Raw genomic sequence first — 20612 nt, forward strand, 5'->3', positions numbered from 1 at the left:
CGCCAAGCTGCAGCACCCAGCTCGGCGCCCACCCCTGTGACATGACTAAGGTTGCTGCTGGAAGAGGTGTTAGTGGGGCCAGCAGGGGGCGCTCACCCTGTGGTCCATGTGGGTCCTAATGCCCCAGTATGGTGACGGGGACACTAGACTGTAAACAGGCGCCGTCCTTCGGATGAGACGTAAAACCGAGGTCCTGACTCTCTGTGGTCATTAAAAATCCCAGGGCGCTTCTCGAAAAGAGTAGGGGTGTAACCCCGGTGTCCTGGCCAAATTTCCCATTGGCCCTTACCAATCATGGCCTCCTAATAATCCCCGTCTATGAATTGGCTCCATCACTCTGCTCTCCTCCCCACTGCGAGCTGGTGTGTGGGGAGCGTTCTGGCGCACTATGGCTGCCGTCGCATCATCCAGGTGGGGCTGCACACTGGTGGTGGAGGGGAGTCCCCATTACCTGTAAAGCGGTGGCCACAGGTACTGTCTGCATAGCACTCCTCAGACGCTAGGTTATTTCTCAGTCTACAGCGGGTGCTGTATATCAGTTGGAGGGGTTTGGTTAAGTGGTGCTTTCCTGTAGCTGGCAGCGACGAGATGGCCATAAATTTATGAATGAGCCATCTCGGGATGCGGTGGTAATAGTATGCAGATGCTCTTTTCCTGGGATGAAAGGCTGATAGTCGGCATTCCCGGAGCTGCCAGACGCACCTCCGCCGGTCCAGGCTGCTCGGGCTGCCGCCAGCTGCTCTGGCATCTGCCTGCCGCGGCGCACACTCCCGTTTCCTTTACGGCGCCGCGAACGGGAGGGAGGGGTGTGTGGTGGGGGGCGCGCGGGGTGTGGCGACCGCCGGGGGCCGCGTCCCGCAGGGGGTCTGCTGGAAACGCGACCTCCGAGCCTTCCTCGGAGAGGCCGGAAGCCCGCCGCGGTCGGCACGCGGGGCCCGCGCTCGGCGAGAGAGTATCGCGGCCCGCGCGTTCAGAGGCCTGGCAGAAGCCCCGCGCTTAACTGCAATTGCATTTACCCGGAGTAATAAGTAATTAATTTCAATTTGCAGTCAGCCACCCCTGCAAGATGATTAATTATCTTTACAACGGCATAAAAGCCTTTGTCTCCCAAAATAGAAACAAACTCCATGGCTGTGCAGACTGAGCCACTCTTCTCCAGATGGATTTATAAATAGCTGCTGCATAGGAGATCTTTAGGAGGAGGTCTGCCTGGATATATGTTCTCAATATTTTTTTTTCTTTATGAAAACTACGCAGGCAGCCTGGTGAAGAAATGCAGAACGGTCTTAAGTAACAGCTTCCATTAACAGGTTTTAAAATTCTGTTCACTGCTCCTACAGCCTTTTATGGTCTCTGCCCTTTATACCTTAAAGGAGCTGCGGTCCCTGGAGGTCTGTAAACGCTGCGCTTGTCGCTCCTGTAGGGATCTGCGCGGAGGGAGTGGGGGGGGAGCCCTGTGGTCGTGCTCCGTGTCTTTGGAATTGCAGGCCAGCCCCGTGGTAAGTGTGCAGACTCAGTTGAACCTTCACAGAGACACGGTCCTGAGCAGCTGGGCTAGATCTCATTGGGTTTTCTATTAAAAAAAATGCTCTGAGCAGTTTGTGTGAAGAGCAGACTTTGGCCAGTTTGTTGTTTGTGACCATCCACTCTGATACCGTTTTAATACCTTTGTCTGAAAACCGGTCTAAAAAAGCCCAAACCATGCTGGTGTACGAAGGGAGCGTGGTCATGGAGAACCGATGCATGAGAGGAGCTTTCAGTTGCTTGAGCCACCAGGCAGTTGCCCTTGACCCCTCATGGTTGCTCCCAGGGATCCAGAGGCAGGGGGAGCCTGCGTGTCACATGGTGTGGGCCGGTGATGTCATCGCCGGAGCTGGGGGTGTGTTCAGCCCAGCTTCACAAGGGGAGGCCACCATTCATCATTCACTGCCTCCAGGTACTTTTAAATACATACATACATTAAATTAGAGGCGTTCAAATGCATCCCATATATCAAATCCTTGTGCAGTGTATCAGGAAGATCACATTTGTACTGTAAATGTCTTTCATATAAATGGAGTTACGAATCAGAATGAGTGCAGTGCAGTAATTAATTGAGTTTTAATCATGGGCTGCAGGGGAGTCAGACACTCTAGATTTCCTGGAATAAAGCCACTCTGAATGGCAGGTAGATGCAGTTAGTCTAATACTCAGAAGCAACAGACTGTATTAATGTGGGGGAAATTAATTGCTGGGGAGAGATGTGCAATAAATATATTCTGCTGTCCTCTCCGTCTAAAACGGACAAGATTCTCAACTCCAGGAAGCAGATTGAGATGGTGGAGATGTCCTGACTTCAAAGATCTAGATAGATGTGTTATAATACAGGGAGCAACACTCCCATCTGCAGCTCTGGGAGTGCCTGGAGAGTGCTGAAGCTCTGTGGGTTTGATTAGGTCCTGTATTCCATTCCACAAGAACATCTGAACTCCACTTGGACTAACAGGTGTCCAGTAACCCCAGAGTTACTCAACTATTCCTGATAGTCTAACAAACTATCTTTCAGCTTTTGAGCATTTAATCCATTGACCAATAACATTGAACCATTGATGGGCGACAATAGTTATGTCTGAATATTCCTTGATACTCTTTTACTGAACTTTATGCTGGTTGCTGATATTAATTGACAACTTGCTGTAAAGAGGTTTGTGAAGGTGCCTTTTGTGAGAAAGAGTTCTATTTAAATGCAGGACTTATTTCAGTATCAGCAGCCCGGTAGAATGCTTGTATGTCTTTGATCGTTCTGGCTGCAGGAGGTGGGGTTGTAGTGTCCTCTGTCCTGTGTGGTCTAGCTGTCCAGTGCCCAGAGGGGGTGGACAGTGACTCCATCTCTCCACAGTGCAGAGCTTCTGAGCTCATCTTTTCCTCTTTTTTTTGTTTAATTTTTTCTTTCACCCATGACTAACTTTGTTCAGGCAGAATTCCCGAAAAACCGAACCGTTTGGGTCATGTCTTCCTCCTCTCTTCCTGCCCCAACACAGCAATCAACCACATTGGCTTTAATGAACAAATCTTAAATAGTTTGAAACAGGTTTGGTTCTCTTTGTAGTGTTTGGCTGTTTATTCGGGGGGGGGGGGGGGGCGGTATTAGGCTAGTCGGTGTCGGGGTCAAAGGGCAGATGATCAGGGCAGGGTTTCCTGGGTCAGTTGGCTGGGCCTCCCTCTGGGCCGCGCGGTCGTTAGTAGTTCGCTGATCTCGGGGTCTCGTCCAGCTGTTTCCTGCACGAGACCATGGTTCCGGGATCCCCCACATGTACGGGCAGCCACATTTGTACTGTACCCCGTTTGTGGGGTGTGACGGCCCCATGGCCTGCAGGTGCTCCCGGATTGTCCCGGGTTGTCCAGAGGAGCTCCGGGGTTGTCCATGGGTGTCCAGGGATGTCCAGAGGTGCTCTGGAGGTGTCCAGGGGTGTCTAGAGGGTGTTCAGAGGTTGTCCAGTGTTGTCCAGAGGTGCTCCGGAGGTGTCCAGGGGTCCTCTGGGGGTGTCCAGTGGTGTCCAGGAGTGTTCAGAGGTGTCCAGGGTTATCCAGGGGTGTCCAGAGGTGCTTGAGGCTGCGCTGTGGCGAAGGGCTGGGAATATGGCGCAGCTGCACGGAGCCGGGTTAGTGTCGAACCCGAGCCATTGGTGTCTGCGATCTTCGCCCTGGGGTCCAGTCAGGGGTCTGCCAGCTGCTGGGAAGCTCTTAAAGAGAGCTCCGCAGGGGCACAGCAGACTCGGATGGGATGTGCCAGAGCCCGACATGTACAACTTCAGAAACTTGAACTTGGAACAGGCTTGGAAGTGTCTGCTTCTGGGACAGCAGGTCGGACCTGTGCTGCCACACGGGGGGGGATGGATGAGGCCCGTCTGCGCTGGAAGGGCACCCTGGGAGAGCTGTCCTTGGACAGGAGCTGCGTGCTCCTTTCTTCTTTTACATCATGGTAAAACCACAGCCTCCCTATCTTCTAGCTGGGCTCCGCAGCCCTACTCCACCAGGCTGCCTTCCGCAGCCACAGTATGGCCACCGTGCAGCTCCGGAGCTCATTCTGCTCCGCTGACATCATGCTCCGCATTCCAGCAGGCTCCAGCCGCTGTGTCACCCAGACAGAGAACAAGCAAACGTTTGGGAAACGAACAGCTTTTCCTGTCTTGGGAAATGCCGGGGCTGTTTTTCACAACACGCGTTTCTGAAAAAAGCTGTTTATGTTTTTCCGGGCGCGCGCCAGTTTTGCGTGGCTGAGCCTTGTGGTGGACGTCTTCATTCCTATGGTGACACATTCCTTCTCCTCTGCTCTTTAATCTGTACGGCGGAATACGTCTTTGAATTTCAGTTGCGCCGCTCATCTGGAAAGAATATTGTCTGTAATACTGAAAGGGCTGGCTTCATGAAGTACCAAATGTGAGCACGACCCAGTATTTCTCCAACCTAGCCTAGCTGCTGTGTCAAAGGTACCTTATATCACAGTTCTGTGTAAAAGTATGTACGGTATTATACAACTCAAGATCACACGCTCACAGTTAATTAAGAAACAAATAAAGCAACATAACAGTAAGACAATATCAAATAAGTAAACCTGCAAACTGATGTTTCCACACACTGTAGGTTTAGGCAGTAAATGGCTCCCACCAGCCTTTATTATAGCGTGCAGATATTTTTTTGCAACTTGGAACGAGCCGTTGTGTAGTTTTTCCTCCTTTTTCATTTCCGAGCAGCTGGGAGTGCCAATTAAACTGATGCACTTCCCAGGAGCCAGGGATTCAGATCTTCTTCTAACACACGGAGCTGAAATCAGGTCACCCAGTCCGGTCCACGGCAGGTGACTGTGGCGTCTGTCTGTCTGTCTGTCGGGCGTCATGTTGATGGCGTGTCTGTGTGTGTCTGTGTGTGTCTGTGTGTGTCTGTGTGTGTCTGTGTGTGTCTGTGTGTGTCTGTGTGTGTTGACTGCTGTGCTGAAACCTGTCTTGGATCTCCTCTCACTCTCACTTCATCGAGCCCCTAATTAAACTAATACCTTGCTTAATTAAAGCTGTTTGCAGCAGGAAGTGAGCAGAAGCTTGGGAGATTTTAGGTGACTTCATGCGAAATGCAGCAGTTTCAAATGACCGGTTGCGGCTCTCCACCTCAACCTACAGCAACGGCCTGGGGGGTACCCCTGCACCCCATCTTTTGACATGCTGCCAGCTCTGCTAAACGCAGGCGGCGGGCGTGCCCCTTGCTGACATCACTGGGGGCTTGCAGGCTCCCAGACTCTTTGCAAACCTCCCCGATTTGACTTATCCCAGCTCCAGCCTCATCCATGGAGATGCATCACCCCTGGGGTGACCCCAGGAGCCCCATATTTACATCCGGTGGGTCCTGGTTCGAAATAAAGTGCCTTGTCTGCACCTGTTCAGCTCTGCTGTCCGTTACCTCATCATAAATGGTATGATCAATTCTCTATGCATCTTATAAGAACGAAAGAATTAGGACTTTGACGTTATTTGCGTCACTCTGAAAAACCGTCCCTTCCTGTTTGGCCACTCTGGAGGTAATGGGGGCGCGCTCCCGGGCTGGGTTCCTCTGAAGGAGTCCGACACGAGACTGGCACCCCGCTGGCTTGGCCAGCCACTGCACGGCGTCGGCGATGACACCCCTGTCCCCTGGGCTGCGAGGGCAGAGGTTAAGTCGCGTGATTGCGGGAACTCCTCTCGCCAGGCGTGACGTCAGTGCGTTTGCAGACCCTGTGGCGACGGGATTTGCATCACGGCAACATTATCTGTGATGTCAGGATGAGGCAAAAGTGTTCTTCGTGGCCACACTGCCACACACACGGTTATTATAGAGCGTGTCATTCTTGCTCTGTTGCCGAATCGATGAATTTGTTCCTAAGCATAGGAGAAATGTGAGATCGGAGACTGGGACACGCGTTGCGGCATGCCCTGCTATGCCACTCTGCACTCTGCTTTTACCATGATCTGTCCAGGCTTTTACCACAATTAAACCAAACTTTCCTCCACTTCACTGCACCTTTACCATGATTTTGCTGAGCCCTGCCACAATTTGCCGTACCTTTGCCATGATTGTACAGGGCTTAACTACAGTTTTAACTGTAGTTCACTGATCTTTACTACGCTTTGCTGGTTGTACCATATTTTACCACGGTAAAGGTTACAGTACAAGCCTTGTAACTTTTTCCTTTCTCCTTCTCTCCAGCAACAGGTATGAATTAAATACATACAAGTGGGAGCCAGAGGATAGTTTCTTTGCAGTTCTTTTTTTTTTTTCTTCAGACCGTGACTCCCATGAGCCAAGCAAAAAAAAAATACACATGTGGAGCAACCTCTGTGCAATTCTTGCCCGTACGTGAAGTCGTTGAGGACATTTTTCTGTCTTTGTCTGAAAGCAGAAATGAAGGAAAAGAAGCGGTCGTCCCTCCACACACACACACACGCATCATAGCCTCCCCTCCTGTCTCCCCAGCCCACATGCCCCCCGGATCCTCCAGACATCCCCCCCAAAAACAGCCCCCCAGCAGACGCTGTGACCCCCTGACTCCCACAGAATGAGCTCTGGCTATGGCGAGCGACAGAGACGGGGAGGGAGGGAGAGAGAGAGAGTCACGGGCAGAGCAGCCCAGCTCTAATCACTAAACAGCAGACAGGCAAACAGAATGATTTCTTTACATCTGGAGGGGGAAGCACAGGGCTAAAAATAAAAAAAAAGAACAGAGACAATCTCTGCCGATCTGTCAGCGGATTTGCCAGGAAGAAATGCAATACAATTACTTCCACAGAGCTCAAGCCTGCATTTACATATGCAGACGTGAGGGTACTGCTCTGCGAGAGAGAGAGAGAGAGAAGGATGATGCATTAATCTTTAAACACTCAACATGCAGATTTATTACAGACAGCAGGAGGGACCGAATTAAAAAAAAATACAAATAAAAAAAAACGCTTTGCTAGAGAACAAGAACTTTTTTTTCTAAAAAAAAAAAGCCCTTTCGGCCAATTTCATTGCAATTTTTTTTTTTCTTGGGGAAAAAAAACAAAACATTAAAATCGAGGGCCGAAGGCCCTGCTGTGCCTCTCTCTGTTCCTGGTTCAGCTCATGGGTCTCTTGCTCTTTCTCCCTCCTTTCTTGCTCCGCTTTGCTTATTTTGTTCTCTTTTTTGGGGGGTAACTTTAACCCCCCCTCCCTTCGTTTAGCTCCTTCTTCAGTCTTTATTTCAGGATTTGTTTAACTTAATTCAACCGGTAACCCTCTCCCCATGCCACACAGTGATTTTCAAACCCCAGTCAATAAAAGGAGAAAAAGACCAAGTGCCCGATGTTATTTTTAACCCTTTCGTAGTTTTCACTTTCAAATACATTAACTTTCATTTAACTTTCATTTATTCGACTTTGATATCAGGGTAGATTTAGCAGGCAAAAGTGCTCAGGGTTATTTGGCCATTTATTAAGTCTGATAGATATTGTCTATAAAACTGTGTGTTTATTTTATTTCCCTTATCTGAGTTTCTTGGTCTCTTCTTCTCCCATGCAAGGGGTGACACATGTTTTTTAAGTTAAATAAACTCTTTTAAAGTTACAGGATACCACTGCATTTTTCCTGCATGTGTTTCGACATCAGATTGAGGCAAGTATGCATTTATTTTCTCTATTATTGTACTGTTATTTGTTTTCTGCCATGCAGTATGTGTAGATTTTGGTTGAATATCTATATGTATGAGAATTCCCATCCAAGGCCTCTCGCACTCTACAATGTCCTCTCTCAAAAACCCAAGTCTGAACTTTTCCACGCAGGGTGAAAGAGACGAGTTTTCCTTTTTTAATTACCAAAGGTGATTAATCAAGGTAAAGGTCTGAAGGTATTGCTGGGTTTATCTCTGGGAAAGCAGAGTCTCATTACCAATCAAAAGAGACGACTTTCATTAAAATCACATGGGTGGGTGAAGCCATCAGCAGGATCCCGGGCGGCGCTGTTCAGTCCTGCTCCGGCTTTGATTAGCTCTGTTTTATGTTATCCGCCATTGGCAGCTGTTCCAGCTAAAATCCCTCCTCCTCCCCCAGAAGTGCTGGGAGTCACGGCGGCCAATTAGTGTGGCGCAGAGCTTCCAGGCCCGTGGCTGAGCAGTGTGCACCGCGCATCGAAACTCCCCCCTGAGCCTGCTCTCTTCAAGGGGCACATAACCACGCAGGAAGAGGTGATAGCAGAGCTGCCAGTATAGCCCCCCACCTCCTGCCAGCGAAGGGCTGTAGAACTGTCGTGCAGATCTGCTGGCGATTTTACCGAGGGTTTAGCAGACAAGCGGGCCTGTTCTAGACTCCTGAGCGGAGGACAGGCCGGACAGACACGGCGTGGGATCTGCAGGCCGCCGGTTCGAAAGGGCGGTGAAAGGCGGCGCCGCTCGGGTTTGGGCGTGGCGAGAACCTTTTCCGCCGAGGACACTGGGAAAGGCGATAAAGCGGAAGTTGGCACACGTACGGGTCATTAATTTACCCTGCTGACGCTTTTAGCTAGGGTGACTCGCGTCTCCCACCCCCCCCCCCCCCGATGGGCCTGTCGCGGGAGCCAATGGAAGGGAAGAACCTTGCTCGGGGGTTCCACAGCTGTGCCCCATTTGGAACTGGAACCCGCAACCTCCCAATGAGTTTCAGAGGAGTCCGGAACCCTGCCCACTACTGCACACCGCGACCCCTGTGGTTACAAAAGCAGGTAGAACAACAGCTGAGCTCTCTCTCCCCCCAGACTCTGACTCTGCCGCTATCCCAGTGGCAGCCCTCGAGTCTCCAAAGCCACACCTGACGCCTCTGCAGCGCAGAGTGGTAATCGTGCGCCGTGCGCGTTAGATCTACGACGCGGTGCGCTTTGTGGGTCATCCTGTGCGGACCTCCTCTCCAGGCCAAAATCAGAAGTTGATCTTCCGTGGATGTGACACTAGATAATCTTGCTGGCGTTCCAGGACTATCCGTTCAGAGTCTCTGTATGAAAACCGACTTGAGCTCCGATGCTAAATTAAAACCAGCTTGGCGTTGACATGATATTCCTTTTTTTAAATGTGTTTCTTTCTTCTTCTTGTTGTTGATGAAAGGCAATGCATGTAAGTTCTGCAAGTAGCTTGAGGTGCTCCAGAAAAAAAAAAGCAAGCACTGAGAGGCAGGGACAAAGTTATTTATCTCTGTTCATTTTGCTCCATCACATGTCTGCACGTGCTGGAAAGCTGAACAGTCTTTTCTTTTCCGGGCTTTTTCCAATGCATCCCGCCAGTGCCGCTTGCCGAAGTCCCGCGTCTTTTCCCAGCTTCTTCCAGCTGGGAGCCCCAGCGGCCGAGCCCATCTCGGGCCGTGGAAACCCCTGCAGGCCGTGGCCCTCCCCATGACGGCGACGCCTCTCGCTGAGGGAGAGAGCGGTCCGGCTCTTTGGAAAATGCACGTTGGATCCGGGGATATTGTCGGAAGCCCGCTGGTGGCCGAACACTGCACACTGTTCAGCGTGTCGCCAGGCGTGCCATGTGCCTGGTCTACCCCTGAGCCATCACCCCCTCCATCATCGTCCAAGGTTCTTACTGGTCCTTGTTATGGCCGAGCTCTCCTTGATCCCTTAATTGAACTAACGATTTTCTTAATGACACCTTCTGCGTCGATCTCTCAGCGGCTGAAGGCAGGCAGGTTTCCCATGCCCCGCGCGGTCGTATAGTTCAGGGGGAATGGCCAGCGGATTAAGGGCTGAAAACAATCTTGAGGGGGTGAACTAAGTGGGCTGTGCTTCAATTATGGAGTCGATTAAGTCCTTGAGAGCTCAGCTGAAACGAACACTTGCAGGCGCTGGGGTCAGGGGGGCGCGCGATTGGGTTTGCTTCCTAGAGCAAAGAGCCCGAGTGCAGCAGTTCCCTATTCTTAAGGGACCTCAGGCCTGACGTGAGACTCGTGTCATTCTGTTACTGAAGCAATAAAGCCTGAATGGTCTGCACTGGGTATTGTCTCTTCCTGATCCCTGCACACAAATGAGAAACGACAGCACTGGGGATGGCCCTTTCTCTCAGGTGCAGAGAAGCGGCCCGCTACTCTGACCTTCTGACCTTGCCTGGAACATCTGCTGGCCAATCAGGGTGCCGCCGTTCTACCAATCCCCTTTGTAAAGAGAGCTCCCCAACCAGCTGTGTGCAGAAGGGACCCCTGTCACTCCTAAGGTTCCTGTGGGCCAGCAGGCTGTTTAGAGGAATGGTCTGGGTTCTGGACTGGTAACTGGAAGGTCTTGTGTTTAAAATCCCGGTTGGGTCAATGCTCCTTAGCAATCTATCTTTAGATAAAAATCAGACAGATTAGTAGTTAATATAATATAGAGTATGACATGTGGCGAGCTGGGATCGTTGTGTTTTGGAGTAATGTAATTAGTGGAGTGCCACAGGGGTCTGTACTAGGACCACTGCTGTTTCTAATTTATATTAATGATCTACATTATGGTATGGTTAGCAGACTAGTCGGGTTTGCAGAAGCTACCAAATTAAAAGGATTAACAAATTACAAGCAGCACACGAAATTCACAGCTTTAGATCAAATTCAAGAGTGGGCAAACACCTGGCAGATGATGTTTAATGTAGACAAGTGTGGGGTTTTACAGGCAGGCAGCAAAATCATAAACTATAAATACAAAGTGGGAAATGGCTGAGCTTGAAGAAACTGCTTATGAAAAAAGACTTAGGAGTTTATGTGAACACATCATTTACATCTTCTAAACACTTTGGGGAAGCAGTAAAAGAGATGAAGTGTCAGGACATGTACTGTAGTGAAATGTTATGATAAAACTGTATAAGGCACTAGTAAGGCCTCATTTAGAATATGACGTATAATTTTGGTCACCATGTTATAGAAAAGATATTGCCAGTCTGGAATCCATCCAGAGAAGAGCAAATAGAGCAATTCCAGGGCTGAAGGGACTGAACAGAGAAAATTAGGAGGGGACCCGAATCAAGTATTCAAAACCCTCAAAGACCTCGATAAACCCACTCCTGTGGACTTCAGAATCAACAGTGAAACAAAACAGGGACCCGAGTGTTAAGGAAGTAAGAAGTTCTAAACTTCACAAAGGGTTGTGGGTATATGAAACAAGCAACCCAGGCTTGCTGTTGAAGGTATCCTTCAAGAAATGGCTGGACAAGATCAGTTGGATCAATTAGCTGGTAACTACCAATCAAGCTAATTAATCAGTAACAATATGGGCTAAATGGTCTCGTCTCGTTTGTTCCACCAACACCTGACGGACAGAGCTGCGTCCACCACTTTTCTGGTTTTGTTTTAACGCAGAGGACGCGTCAGTGACCTGTGCATTTGTTTTACGTCAATGGTGTGATTCATGTGTTCTGTGCTAATGGTTCAAGCTGGGGACAGTACAGTATGCAAACGATATACTATTTCCTCCTGCGCGTCACAGACAGCTAACCAACTGTGAGGAGCCCCATCTTGTCGAGTTACACAGTAATTTGTGACAGCAGGGCTCTTGCATGACTGAAGATCACATGACGGTGTGTCGGCTCTGAACAGGCGTGCATGTGCTGAAGTATGAAGGAATGCTTCCTTTAATTGGATCTACAGTACATCTACTTACAGACTTCTGGCTCCAGCCCGTGAGTCTGACTCTTCAAATTGACTTTGGGATCCATCTGCTTGTAGATAAGATGGCAACGACAAACTGGGAACAATCTTCCAAGCGGGGCCACACTCCCTGGTCAGAGGGCTGACTCCCTCCCTGGCTCGATGGCAGTGGGTGTCATCGCGCTTCAAGTCCTCCAGGAGAACCATGATGCTCAATACCAACTTGACACCGGCGAAGACTTTTCGAAAAACTCCTAAACTTTTTTGAAAAAGAAGGGAGCTGACCGCATGAAATATGCCGCCTGATTTTTCCTCTTGGTGTGAACTTGCTCGCTCTGTGCGCTGACTATGTTTTGCCAGGGTCTCTTTACCCCAGCGTCTTCATTCTGGATTTGCTGTCATAAGGGTGATGTCAGAGTGATGTCAGGGGGGTGGAATGGTGATGTCAAGGTGATGAATGGTGATGGTAAAGTGATGTCAGGGTGACCTTAGGGCAATGGTAGGGCATTTGTAGGTGATGGCAGGATGCAAAGTTTGCTGAAGCCTTATGGCGATGAATGAGGCCCATGTCATGGGGCATCTGTGCAGTGGGTGGCATGGGTAGGATTTCCAGTCCCATTTCAATGTCGGGTTACATGGGGGGGGCTTGAGGTGAAGTGCTTCTCAGAGCTGCGCTGCCACCCTGCAGGTCCAGACTGCTTGCGTGGACAGGAGGAGAGCCAGCGCCTCACCTGCAGAGCCCTGGCAGCAGGCCGGCCCCTGGGACTAGTCTACGGGCTAGAGGTTTTGTCCTCTGTCTTGTCAACAATAGTTTAGACAACAGAAAGAGTCCCAGGGATCATCCAAGCTTCTGTTTCGGAAGCTGGGCAACACTCTGGAGTCCTGGGTTCCGATCGGGATCTCCTGAAGAGAGTGTTTGGATCATTCCGGGTGGGAATCCAGTTCGGCTTTTCTGGATGGCTGCATGCAGACACGTAAGCCAAGAAGACGTTCCATTGGATTGGTAGATTCCTTTCTCTATTCCATAAAAATGCATAAACAAAATAGTCTGCCTGCTGTTGCATTACGAGCCTCGGAGTTGAAAAGACAGAGAGGCGAGCTGTTAGCATCACGGGGTCTTTATGAATCCCCCCATTGTGTGGTGGGCATTCGAGTGGTGTGACTCAAGTCGTAGTGTCTGAGAGGCAGCCAGACAGAGCCCATATTGGGCTGGCTACTCCTTTAATTAACCCTCTAATGCCTGCAGCAGAAGTCCCATAGATCCACACAACCCCTCCCTTATTGGGTCTCCTGCTTACTGCCCTACAAAGCTCACTGGTGATGATCAAGGCACAAAGCGTGCTGGTGCTGGACCTCTGTGAGCAGCAGGGGCACCTTAATCAGGATGTGACCTGTATTCCACCAGGAGCTGAAATAGTCACAGCCCCTTCCCGTCCTGTTTTTGTGGGATTGAATTGCGCGTTGTGTCAGTTCTTTCCATTTTCCATCAGACAGAACTGGGGATGGCTCAGGCTGGGAGAAGGGGAGAAGAAAAGTCCCATATTTTGCTCCTGGGGGTAACCACGCGTTCCCTTCCGCAGAGAGGCGTATTCTTTTGCCCCGGGGTCTTGATCCTTTGGACAACGGGTGTAGGAGCCCAGAAAGCACCAGAAAGGACTCAGCCCAACTCATCAGCTGTGGCAATACCTGGGCTGTGAGCTGTGTATCAGTCTGTGCAAGTAAACTCAATGAACTCTGGAAGCTGTTATGTATTAAGTGAAAATCCATCCATCCAGTATAGGAGTACAGGGTCTCAGGAGAGCCGGAGCCTGTCTTGGCAAGGCAGAATACGCCCTGGACAGGCCAGTCCATCGCAGGGCACACACAGGCGCAGGCATGCACGCACTCACACCAGGGCCAGTTTTCCCAGGAGCCAATTAACCCCACGAAGGAGCCAGTTTCCTGCAGGTGGAGGAAACCGGCGCACCCAGAGGAAGTCCATGTGAACACGGGGAGAACATGCAAACTCCACGCAGACAGCAGCCCCAGTCTGGAATCGAACCCGGGGCCCCGATGCTGCGAGACAGCAGTGCTAGCCATGTGCCACCATGCCACCCTTAAAATACTTATTTGATATGATGTTGCTGTGGCACAGTTGAAAGCATAGGAAGCAAAATCAAGGGTATAGATTTGTGTCAAATGGGAGAGGCGGTGCCTGTGGTGCTATCATGCATACAAGTGTTAATAGCAGCAATTCTGCCAGCAGTATCAGAAATAAAAGTCCCAGCCTGCTTTCCTGTGGCGTAGTGGTAATAGCTGTGTTTACCAGGCCGGGGGGGTTGCAGGTTCAAATCCTGAGTGGGGCACAGTGCTGTAACCCTAGAGAAAGACTCTTTCCCCTCACTGCCCCAGCAAAGCCGTATCTATAAACTGTCTGCGCTGGCACCAACATTTCTGTGTGGGGAAAAAAATAGTTTTTGCAACCTCTGCAAATGTCTGTGAATAAATTAAAAATATGAATACTGTAATAATGGATATCCACTGACTCAGGTGCATCACTGCATATTCAGTTGCTTAGAGAAGTTACAGCTATTTGACCACTTGAAAGCTCTTGATACTTAATTATCAAGATTACAGAGCATTGTGTCAGATTTAAAGGAAAACTCTCTGCACTATTGCTGTTTAACACCTGAAACGGATTTTGTTTCTTATCCACCCAACAGCTTACAACCACCCTCATCTTAAATGTTGTGTAATATTGTTTACTTCTAGTTTTGTGTGAAGGAAATTAAAGTGTTTAGTGTTCATAATGAGGCGCACAGCCTCTCTGCCACGTGGTTTTGAAAGCTTAAGGGGAAATGTAAGTTACTGAAATTAATTTTTTGAGTGCCGGGTTGACTTTCATCCTGTCATTTTTGCTTGTTGGTAAGAATATGTGCTTGAATTATTTTCATGTCTTTCTCCTATATTGTTTATTTCTTTGTCCAGTATTATTCTTTCATGGTTTCTGTTCGCAATCTGCTGGTCAGCGTGTCTCAGCGATGGAAAGCGACCTTAAACAAATTGGGGTCGGATTTTAATATTAATAATAATAAACTTTATTTGATATAGCGCCTTTAAAGGTGGCTTCTCAAAGAGCTTTACAGGATGACAACAACAATAAATAAGAAGAATACACAAGATAAAACACAATTACAATATACAGAGGAGACCGTGGATGGTGGTACTAAGAAAAGCAGAGGGGTGAAGAAAGGAACCAGTGAAGTAAAGGCTTTTCTGAAGAAGAGGGTTTTGAGTCTGGATTTGAAGGAGTTTAGAGAAGGTGACTCTTGGGGAGAGAGTTCCAGAGCTTGGGGGCATAAGAGGAGAAGGCCCTGTCACCCATACAATGTAGACGAGCTTGGGGGACAGTAAGGAGAGCAGAATTAAAAGAGTGAAGGTTGCGAGGTGGGGAGCAGGGCGATAATAGTTCAGACAGGTACTGAGGTGCCAAGCCATGCAGAGCCTTGTAAATGAGCATGAGGAGTTTAAAATAATTCGTTTTTTCTGATGCTTTGTAGTAATGATCTGTGAGGGGAGGGAAGTGATTGAGGTCCATGGCCCAGGGTTCGACCCTGGGTCCTGTCCCTGGCACACTGAGCTCAGATCAGGTTGGCTTTGGGGCTGTGTGTCGACCTTCAGACCAGCAATAACTTCAGGACTGCTGTCATCAAGGGGCACCAAGAATCTTATCAATTCTTAGTTAATTGATCGGAGGATATCAACTAGTCTTTTCTCGAAGGAAGCCTTCGCCAACAGGCCTTGATAGCTTCTTCCAAACTCCCACAATCCTTTGTGTAAACGAGGGCCACCTGCTCTCAGTCTGAAATAATCTTCCTCGTGTCTTCGCTTCGCTAGGAGATTCCTAGTTCATGTCCCAGCTGTGCCGCGGGACTCGCAGTATTGTAAACGGCCCTGATGCGCCAGCTGCCAGCGTTCAGTCCCTGGCGCTTTGTGTGTCACTTTGGAAACCCTTGAAACACGTCTGAACTGATAACGTTGATAATGAGCCAGTCGGAGACGGAGGTGATGGCGTCAGAGATGAGATGAGAATGAATGAACGCCAAGGACGTGCAGCTCTGTGGTTCAGGCCAGCTATAATGAAATGAGTTGGGGGGGTGTTGACCTGGTCCCGCTGGCTGAGGACCCACATTGGAAACAGGATTAACGTCAGCTGGATGCCGAAGGAGGGAGATTCCAGATCACAGTCCGCAGCCTGCTGACCGGTCGGGCTGAGCTCCTTCCTCACTGCTTGCGGGTGATGGCGGGCAGGGGGTGGGAACTCACACTGTGCCTCTGCCTGGCACACAGCGCAACTTCAACCCTTCCAACACATTCGGCAAGTTCCAGCAGAACGGTTTTGTGACAGGTTCTTCCAGAGAAATGTATCATACTTCAGTGGCTCATGTTCTAAAATTAGCCCCATTGTTTAGTCCAGTGTGTTTCCTGTGCTCTGGTTACACGGCTGTGAAAGGACGAGATCGTTGGGATTATTCCAGTCCAGTACAGGACCCCCCCAGCCAGCAGGATGGCTCGCTCGTATCCAGGCTCCCGAACCAAGGCAGACCCTCTGTGTCACTGCGTGTAGCTGTGTGTGTACAGGGTTACTGTGTGGAACTGTATAGTGTAACTGTGTGCACAGGGTTACTGTGTGTAACTGTATAGTGTAACTGTGTGTACTGGGTTACTGTCTGTAACTGTATAGTGTAACTGTGTGTACAGGGTTACTGTGTGTAACTGCATAGTGTAACTGTGTGTACGGGGTTACTGTGTGTAACTGCATAGTGTAACTGTGTGCACAGGGTTACTGTGTGTAACAGTGTTGTGCACAGGGTTACTGTGCCTAATAGAGTGTAGAGGGTTGCTGTGTGTAACAGTGTTGTGTACAGGGTTACTGTGTGTAACAGTGTGTGTAGAGGGTTGCTGTGTGTAACAGTGTGTTGATATCTATGGAAGCGTGCCGTGGGGAGAGGTGGACATAGTGCAGTCGAGTAGACAGTAGTGCAGTTGCCTCTGCTGTGTCGGTTCTGGGGCCGAGCCAGGCGGAGGGCGGTTGGTGACAGGGTGTGAGCCGGGCCGAGGCTGCTCTGGAGGCAGGTCCTGCGCAGTGTCATTGGAAGAGCGTGTGGGACCAGCAGGCTGCTCGCAGCTGCCTGCGCAGGAGGGGCTGGTCGGCCCCCTCTCCCCCCCGGCTCCAGCTGTGTCCTTCTCCTACCCTGAGAAGGAGCAGGCCCTGCTGTTTCCTGCCGCACTGAGCAGACCTTGCTTGGGGCCAGACGACTCATTCCTAATTTGAAATCCTCCTCCCAGCCCCAGTGTTTTCGGTAACTCTGTATGCAGCCTACAGACTTTTACAGCTGGAGAGGCTCCAGTTTCAACTCCTGTGGCAGGAAATGCTTTTGCAGTCAGAGTCTGTGTCTCTCACGCAGAGTCTGTGTGTGTCTCTGCCTCGCTGCCTCACTGATGTCTGTTTGTCTCTGACTCACTGCCTCATTGCTTGTGTATGTTTTGTGTTACAGTGTGTAACAGTGTGTGTGCAGGGTTATGGTGTGTAACTGTGTCTACAGAGTTACTATGTGTAACAGTGTGTGTACAGGGTTACGGTGTGTAACAGTGTGTGTATAGTGTTATGGTGTGTAACAGTGTTGTGCACAGGGTTACAGTGTGTAACAGTGTTGTGCACAGGGTTACAGTGTGTAACAGTGTTGTGCACAGGGTTACAGTGTGTATCAGTGTGTAGATGTGTGTTGATGTTTATGCAAGTGTGCCTTGGGGAAGGGGGCTCTGTACATACTCAGATGAGAAGTAGTGAGGTTTCTGTTTCAGTTCACGTTCTAGGCTCCGCTAGCTCCAGGTGGACAGCCTGTGGCCAAGCCAGGGTCAGTTCTCTGCTTTCTGTCTCCGCTGAACTCGAGACACCCCGTGTGCCATCTGAGTGCTGTGCCCCTATACAGTGTGACAGTGGTGCAGCGGGGCTGATCGCCCGTTTGTCCCACAGGTAAAACCGAGCTCCTTGTTTTACAGTGGATGCAAGAGGAGTGAAAAAGCCCTTGATGGAAACCACCCAGTATTGTTACAAGGCTCTGTGTGAGGAGGGAGTGTCTCCTGTGTGTGCAGCACTTCCTCTCCGTGTGAGAGCTCTCCGCCTGTCTACTGCACCCACTCTTCTGCCTGCTGTCTTTCTTTCTTTGCGCTTCTCTTTCTTGCTTCCTCCTTTCTTTTTCCACCCCCATCGCTCTGTCCCTCTGCCTCTCTCTCTCTGCCTCCCCGAGGCTGTGCAGGAACTGGAGGAGGTGGCAGCAGGAGTGGCCCAGCTGGTTGCTCCTGTCAGGGCTGAGCCCAAATCCTCTCGTTAACCTCCCGCCCCGGCTTTCCTTCCTCCTGCAGCTCGGGGGCTCCTGCTGGCCGCCCCAGCCTCTGCTGGTAGCTCTTCTCCTGCTTGTTACCCGCTTGCCGACGCGGGGCGACAGTGACACTCGTACAGACGTGACCCCTGATTACAACGCTACTGTTGGGAAGGACTCATTAGGTTTAATATATAAATATATTTGAATTTGATTTATGCAGTCCTGGCAGTGATCGCCTCTGTCTGCAGTTTTTGCGTCTTTTGTTTGGGGCGTGATCGTGTACGCGCGGCACCCCCCCCCCAAGTTTTTGAACTTAAGCATCCGCCTTTTTTCTTGACCCTCGACCCTTGACCTTCAACGCCCGGGTTCATCGGTGGAGAGCAGTGGCCGCCCGCACTGCACTGCGCTGCGCGGGGCTCGGGGGGGGCCTCACGGCCGCCGGAGGACCCCAGTGACCCCATGCGGAGCGACCGCTGGGTTGCTGGTGGCGCCGCCGTGGTCTCCCTGCCCTAGCGCTGGCGGGCACGAGGGGGGGGGTCTCCCCGATCCCTCCCGGGGGCGCCCCTTTCAGTTTCGCCTCGGCTCTGGCGCGAGGGAACCTTTGCTGGTGTCGGCACAACCCCTGCTGCTTTCTTCAGGCACTTGCGATGGCTGCTCTTAAAGGCACTCCCTGGACTGGGGGTCCGGTCTTACACTCACGATGCTCACATCCAGTCTGATCTGGACAGGAAGTGACCTGGCGAACAGTCCCACTGTTCCTAGCCCCGTGCTGTCGGCACCCTCCCCTGCCCCCTGATTTGGGGCGTGCGTGGTGGTAAAGTCATGCAGATTTCTGCCTCGGCAGCGCCGGGTCCTGTATTTCTGATGAGAGAGAGAGATCCGTGCTTTCTTTCACCCTCTTTTTTTTTTTTTTTAAGGCTTCACTTTAATATGTATGCAAATGCAGAGTCTTCCATCCCTTAATTGCCTGGTTTCCAGCAGTCAGCCGGTGTGAAGAGTGTTTGTGTTTACGGGGGGCTCTGTCCCTGCCAGTAACTCGCAGCAGACCCGCGCGCGCCCCCTCCCAGCGCCGTGCGGGAGAGGGGCTGGGTGGGGACTGGAATTTGGGGAGCCGAGATAGGCACAGACGACTGGAGCTGAAAATCGCTTGCGCGCCATCGGGGAGATGCGTGTCCCGCGAGCCATCCTGAGCTGTCTCTCCGCACGCTCCCTTCCACTCTCTCCTTCCTGCCTTTGTCTTACTTGCTTCCAACAGGAACGCGTCTCAGCCTCTCGCCTCAAAGGAGGAAGATGAATGTGGCACGCTCTGACAACGTGGTAGATCGCGCATGAGGGGGAATCGAAGTTCCTAACAGTACCTTTGAAATACGGTACAGGTGCCATCGATGTATGTAGTAATAATTCATCACATTCATGTGGCTCTTCTCATCCCGAAGGATCCCAGAGTGCTTTGCACACGGGGGGGGACCCACTTCACCCCACCTGGGTGACACACGGCAGCCCCCCTGACCGACCAGGGGGAGAAACTGCTGCAGCCAGCAGGGGAACCCCGGTTTAATGTCTCATCTGAAGGCCGGCACTTCCTATGGCACAGTGTCTACAGTCAACATACTGGGGCGCAGGCTTAGAAAGTCTGGCCTGGGGGGGAAGAGCGCCCCCTACTGGTCCACCAGCACCACTTACAGCATCAGCTTGGTTTCGTTAGAGATCAGCCATTCTAGTGCTGACCAAGCCCAGCCCTGTTTAGCTTCTCTCCTTGTTCTGCATCTAGTATATTTCTTCTATGGTGCCTTAATATTCTCTTATATGTTTAGGGTATTTTTTAAAGGAACACAAAGTGTTCAAAGTGTATGTTTGTGTACGGTACCTGTGCAGTAGAATACAATTCTGTCAATAACAGGCTGAATCTGAGCAGAGCTGTCAATCCCTGGTTATGACTGAACACTACCGTCTCCAAAGCAGTCTGCTGCCCTGTCAAACACGGCAAGCCCATCCCACTAGGTATCCGCTGCAGTCTGGTCTTCCGCCTGTGTGATCAAGCACTTGTGTTGCTTCTGTACACAAACACTGTCTGTTTGTACAGTACGTTGCATTGTTTCTCTTTTTACACTCGGTGTCTGTGGTTGATTGCTGCTCTGAAGTTCATTTCGCTGTGAAATCCACTTTGCTGGCACTCTGGGGCACTGTTGTGACTTGTCTGCGGTTTGCCACACTCACTGGCCTGGGGCCCTGCTGCATGTGTCCTGTGCAGTCCGGGCACTGGTCTCTGGCAGCTCTGCTTTCATTGTACACCCTCTCCCTCGCCGTGAATTCGGAGACCTTGGGAGATTCCCGACTTCTCCAGGGATGCAAATTATGGGTCTGCCCCCTGACTTAAACCAGAGCCTTGAGTAGCGTGTCTCTAAGCCCAGCGTGACCTGGAGCTGGCGGGAGTTTCTGAAGAGCTGGTGGCGAAGGGATCACGCATGGAGCGGTCTGTACTGCGCTGTATTGCAGCCGAGCCGCCTCTGGTGAGGGTAGCGGAGCTCTGGGATGGGAATCTGGCAGAGTCTTGCTGGAGCACATTCAACAGGGGGGGGGGTCCCTCAATCTAGCCTCAGGCTTCTGGTCACACAGACCCAAGCTCTTCTACACCTAGAGATGAAATGAAGCCTCA

General features: G+C 50.7%; 1 long non-coding RNA gene across 1 annotated transcript in view; it reads left to right on the top strand.

Annotated features, from left to right (window-relative positions):
• Positions 1 to 20612, top strand: part of LOC138225011 (uncharacterized) — a 94235-nt gene that overhangs the window by 48622 nt on the left and 25001 nt on the right. The window contains exon 3 of the long non-coding RNA XR_011183555.1: positions 1374 to 1499. This is a non-coding gene — a long non-coding RNA (uncharacterized lncRNA). The remainder of the gene's footprint in view (positions 1 to 1373; positions 1500 to 20612) is intronic.

This window comes from Lepisosteus oculatus, chromosome 24 (assembly GCF_040954835.1).
Source record: "Lepisosteus oculatus isolate fLepOcu1 chromosome 24, fLepOcu1.hap2, whole genome shotgun sequence".
In the NCBI taxonomy this organism is placed as follows: Eukaryota; Metazoa; Chordata; class Actinopteri; order Semionotiformes; family Lepisosteidae; genus Lepisosteus; species Lepisosteus oculatus.